This window comes from Habropoda laboriosa, unplaced genomic scaffold, assembly GCF_001263275.1.
Source record: "Habropoda laboriosa isolate 0110345459 unplaced genomic scaffold, ASM126327v1 scaffold409, whole genome shotgun sequence".
Taxonomy (NCBI): domain Eukaryota; kingdom Metazoa; phylum Arthropoda; class Insecta; order Hymenoptera; family Apidae; genus Habropoda; species Habropoda laboriosa.
In genome coordinates, this window is record NW_017100630.1 from 693,437 (window position 1) to 699,306 (window position 5,870).

A 5,870-nucleotide genomic window follows, 5' to 3' on the forward strand; every position below is an offset into this window, starting at 1 on the left:
TAATATACTTATATTCATAACACTATTTTCAATATAATTTAAATTATTATAAAATGGTAAATAATTGAAACATTAAAATTAACAAAATTAGTTACCATTAAAGGCTTATATACTGTGTGCAATTTTTTTCGTTTGGAACGCCTTCGTAGCGTCACGTACGGCTCACTGTATTCCATTGCGACGGATAAAACGCGATGTATCGCACAAACACATCAGCGTGTCACATTGCACGGTATTGTGACAGCTTACGCGTTTGAAGGAAGAAAACGCTTGAAAGCAAAAGAACGTGAACTATTGCTCCTTATTTGTTTCATTGCGTAGAAACATTGCAACATACGATACGTTGCCTGTAAAACGTGAATTATTACGCGGACGCGTCATATCGCACGCGGAGTGTAAAACGCACATGTGACAACGAAATAATTTTGCACGCTGCATGTGTTCTGTAGCAGAGGCTGAAACCCAGCTGTATAGCTCCAACAGTCTCTTAGACACTGCACGATTAAGCTGATACAACAAATGATACTGTTAGGCAACACTGGTTCCAAAGTAACAATAACCTATGCTAAAATTATTCGGTTGCAACAGTTGATCCGTGAGTAACGGGTAATAGAAAGAGAAAAAGTCGAAAGTTTTTGCACCGCTACATTCGTTATTTATTTAGACATACTAAAGAAAAATATTAGCTTCATGGATGCTATTATTTATGTATTATGAAAATGGAAAAAATATACGGGAGTACGAAATTAATGATTTGAAAAAAGTGCTCCTAATACGAGATCCACTTTAAGGGGGTATTCTAGTCTAGACTTTTCAAAAAAGGCGATTTCTTTTTTTTACATTTTCTGAAAGTAGACATTCGCAGAAGTGTAACTGTCGAAGGATTTTTCCGAATTCGTAAAATTGACGAAGTTATAGATGGTTAAAGAAGACATGTAGTCATAAGTATATCATTCTCATGCAACTAGTATGAGAAACATTTTCGAAACCGTGTTTCTCTAAATGGCCGACATGATATCTCAAGTTCTAGTTTTACATGCACCTCATAAGTATATCATTCTCATGCAACTGGTATGAGAAACTTTTTCGAAACCGTGTTTCTCTAAATGGCCGACATGATATCTCAAGTTCTAGTTTTACATGCACCTTCAGTGGATGTGCCGTTATCGTCTGAACCAGAATTATGCCAAAATATATATTTTTCTGATTTTTAGAGCCTCTGAGAGACGACAAAAAATCGACAAAATGGATACACGAAATTCAAAGTGCCGCCATTTTGTAAATTTTCACTACTTTCTTTTCATTCTGGTTCAGGGCGGAATGGGCGGAATCGTGTCAGCCAGTAGGACACTTTTTATTAAAGGGACCGCACTGAATGATGTATAATTCAGACAGTTTTGATTATTTCCACTTGAAAAAAATTGTCAACTTTCTTAAAACATGAATAAATATGTATGCAAAATGCCGATACTGAGAAACTTATACTTTCCTCACTTGAAAAAAATTGTCAACTTTCTTAAAACATGAATAAATATGTATGCAAAATGCCGATACTGAGAAACTTACACTTTCCTTACAAAAAAAATCCTTAAGAAGGACTAAAATATGACACTCTAGACTAGAATACCCCCTTAATTCTCTAAAATGCAGCGTGACTTGGAAGTTACGTTTAAGAAGGACTAAAAAATGACACTCTAGACTAGAATACCCCCTTAATTCTCTAAAATGCAGCGTGACTTGGAAGTTACGTGTCTATTTATCTATATTTTATAGTCTCGTTTCACTTATTTGCTGTTATACCATATTGTTTTGTACTATTACATTATTACCAACCAATTTTTTTATAATGATTAGTGTTAGGTTTTCTGTAGAAACGGTTTATGGCACGATCGACCGGGAACGGTTATTTTTGAGTTGAGGATTTTCGTTTATTGCTTGCACGGGTCTAATTACATCCTGCGAGGGTCACTAGAATTGCTTTGCTAGATTTTTAGTAATTTGTGTCCCTCGCGCTCAATAGCCTACGAACATACCATAAACCACGAATTTCCGAACGGCACATCTGTATCTAACGGTCCGCTTGCCGATTAGTCACCCGGAGGAAATTCCAGATTTTTGGGACCTTCCGCCCACCCCACGCGACCGTCTCCCACCCTTCCAAGGTGACAGCGCGCTAAGGGCGCACTGGAAGGGCGGCAAAGACGATATTAGACACGCTGATTGGCAAATGCAATCGTTAACACGTTAAACGCCATGTCAGTCACCGGCGAGCGCGACATCGGAGAGTCAGTCGTCGAGTAGTCGTTCAACCACCACGAACAAGGAGAACCAAGGAGCAACCAGCTCACATCACGAGATACCATAGATCAGTTTACAAGTCCCAATCATTTGGGTGGTCCTTCGAACCAGTATCTAGACGGCACAACATCGTGCGAACATCTACAAGGCTCGAAAGTTCATCGCCACAACCACGGGCATTAACAATTAGGCGTAAATGAATTAGTGAAATGTTAGCAAATGTGTATCGATTATAATGGTTCTTATATTGCATAAATATGTCATTTAAATTCCGACGGCGAAATCCGACAGTTCTTTCCAAATGACCTAATAATTAATTCGATAGTAAATTAAACGTTGTTCGTTAGATCTGTGTGTCGCCAATTAAACCAGCGAATTTGTTTCATGCTTAAGTCGTAAAGCCAAAGTAATTATTGAAGTACACTATTCATTTTCGGGAATTGCCCACCAAACTAATCTTATAAGATGAGTTGGCCACATTTGGTTTATGGAATTGCCTCGTCTTTGCCACATGATTAGCGCATATCGCAGAATCAAATGTAAAGTTACGAGCTTCTCCTGTATTCCTACGCGTAGAAATGTATCTCCTGTATTTATTCTTGTGCATAGTAAGTGAAATTTACTCACTTTGGGACGAAATAATAACTAAGCCGAGTAAAAAGAGTAAATATAGGTTGAAAAGTCTCTGCTGTCTGAAGTGGAGAGATTTCAGAGGAGATTTTCCGTTCTGGTAACATAAACGGTTTGCTTCTTTGGCTCAACGAATATGATTTAAAGACCAATTGTTATCAGATACAGTATGCTATAACTTTTCAGACAACATATTACATCATCTTCTGGAGGATGTGTGCCACCACGAAAGATTGCAAATGTGGTTTATGTATGACGGACCTCTACCGCATTTTGTACTTGTTGTTCAGCAGTACTTTCCTGAAAGATGGATAGGATGGGACGGAACAGTCGCATGGTGCTCGTCTTTTACGTAATCTTTTATGTTCGTGTGGGTTTATGTTAAAAACATAGTGTGTTCTGTACTGATAAATGATTTTGGACAACTATAACAACAGGTAGAAAATACCTGTGGATTAATTCAAGGAAAACGTAAATCTTCCGAAGAGTAGGTAAATCGCCGAAATATAAAATTACGTCTGTCTAAAATAATATAATTAATTAACAAGTTAACAACTTTTTAAATTTGTTCTGGAGCTTTTTGAAAAGAAGGGTGTATCGCTTGTCTTTCACTATGCTACATCAAGTGGTGATAGCATTGTTACACCCTAAAATATTTTCATTCTTAGTCCTTAGTTTTATCTGTATTCGCAACTAGTCACCCACTTTCACTGTTCCGTACGGAACAACGGTTCCCAAAAAATCACAAAACGGCCCTGACCGAGCCTCGACGCAGAGGATTAACGGGACCGTTATTATTCTACCGAACGGCAGCGTAACACATTTTTTACCACCCATTTTACCTATCCTCTAATTAGCAACCTAGTCTTTTCCTTCTCCGATGTTCGATTTCCTCTCCTTCTGAGATTTTCCAAAACTCTAGCCACCTCGACCTACACCAACTCTCATTTTCTGTACTCCTCCAATTTTTCAAGCAGTCTCCCTCCGAACACCAAACGAGACACTCAAAAACCGATCAGCCGAGCCTATAATAGAATTGTACCTTACCAATAATTTAAATAAAACTTGTACTCCGGATTCTCGCTAGTTTCTCAGTATAAGACATTCCATTCGTCGTGATCCAAGTCCCGTATTCGTGGACCGATACGACACCACACCCACCATTACTCATACTGGACTCTTCACCTTCCAACTCTCCTGCATAGTCACAACCCAAAGTCCATCTTCCCAGAACCCTTAAGTAGCCCTATTTTCTCCATTTCCGCGTTCATTCTCCATTCTACCACGCGCACGTCACGTATCATCAAAAATCTCCGTCAAATAAAGTTCTGTTTCACGCAACGACGATCCCTAAGTGTTTGAATTCAGTGATACCCCAATATCTGCTCCTAGTTCCGAGGAATTGGAGCAAACCGGGCATCACAGCATGAATCCTCCGTATACAGGTTTATTCAAATGAAATTTTCGTTTCATCGAAAAAATTAGGTAGAAAGTACTCTTTTAGCTAAGTATAACCCTTGTCAATAACCGGATATCCTTTTGCACATTCTCAGTTAAAATATTTGATCTTCCAGGTAAAAGATTTAAATATCCGGCTAGATCGTTGTTATTTCGCACATTTCCTATCCGTGTTTGCCTCGAGTTTAGAATTTCGTTATCAGGAAACTGCTAAAATTGAGCGACAAAGTAGACGACAATTGTGGTTATTGGAATAAGGGATAATAAAGCAGAAACCATGACCTAATACAATGAATCCGTATAAAAGTGTATATTTGGCAAGCTTTTTGTCGTTTTCCATCCTTCGATTTCGTGATTGGTTCAATGATTAGAATTCCAATTGTTTACGTCTGTTAATACTAATTGCTTCTGCTGTTTCAAAACGTACGACCGTGCTGGCGTAGAAATATAAAGCTATCGTGTCAATGGTGGAATCCTTCAATGGGACAGCCTTTGGCCAACGGGAAGAACTGTCTATCATTGTCAGACGGAACCCATAGCTCTATTGTAGCGGTAGTAATTCAGTAACATCGAGATGGATGTGTTCAATTCTACTTCCTAGAACAGGTATTTCTTCTAAATGATTGAGAGTATGTTTTATAACTATACTTCGTTAGCATTTCATGTAAACTGGTTCGTTTAATGAAATTCAGATATGCTCCAGTCAGAAGAAAGCGTTCTAATGCAGTCTAATCGTAAATGTCGTAAATGTCTCGGCGAAGTATCGTTGGATCCTTCCTAGAATGTGCGAACTGTTGATTTACATCCATTTATATGGTAAATTGTGAGCTTCAATTATATGCTTCAGTAACTTAATAAGCTTTCAAAATGGCTGTAAGCGTTTTGTCACGTGGGCTATACTTCTTTTCTTGAAGTTCGAAAGAGAAATTTTCGAGATTTCGTTTCGTTAAGCTATTACTGAAATGCAACACCTGTCGTTAAGGCAAAACATTTATGGGTAATGATAAAGGCCTATTATCTTAGAATACAAATTGAAATCTATTTAATTTTACAAGTCAAACTGATCAAACGCTGTTCTCATTTGCAATAATGAGAATGAACTGCAATTTTACTAGTGATGTCCGTCTATAGAAGTCGTATATTTTTTCGGAAGTGTTGAATCTTACACTTGAAGTTTATTAGTACTTTAAAATGAACCCGAAAATAAATGAGGATAAATATATATATTTACATTGTTTGAAATTGTTGCAAATACATTAGCATTATGTTGAAACACATATTTTTTTCGTTCAAATACTAGAACTGTAATATTTTTGTTATAAACAAATATTACTTTTACTAATAACAAATTATTTGAGCAACAAAACCTACATCAACCCCTCCTCTTAAAACTAAGAAAATTAAATTATCTGCCTGAGCAGTGCTGCCTGAAAGTGAATTGCAGTTCAAGGGGTTAAAATAGGAGAAATGATGGAAAAATGGTT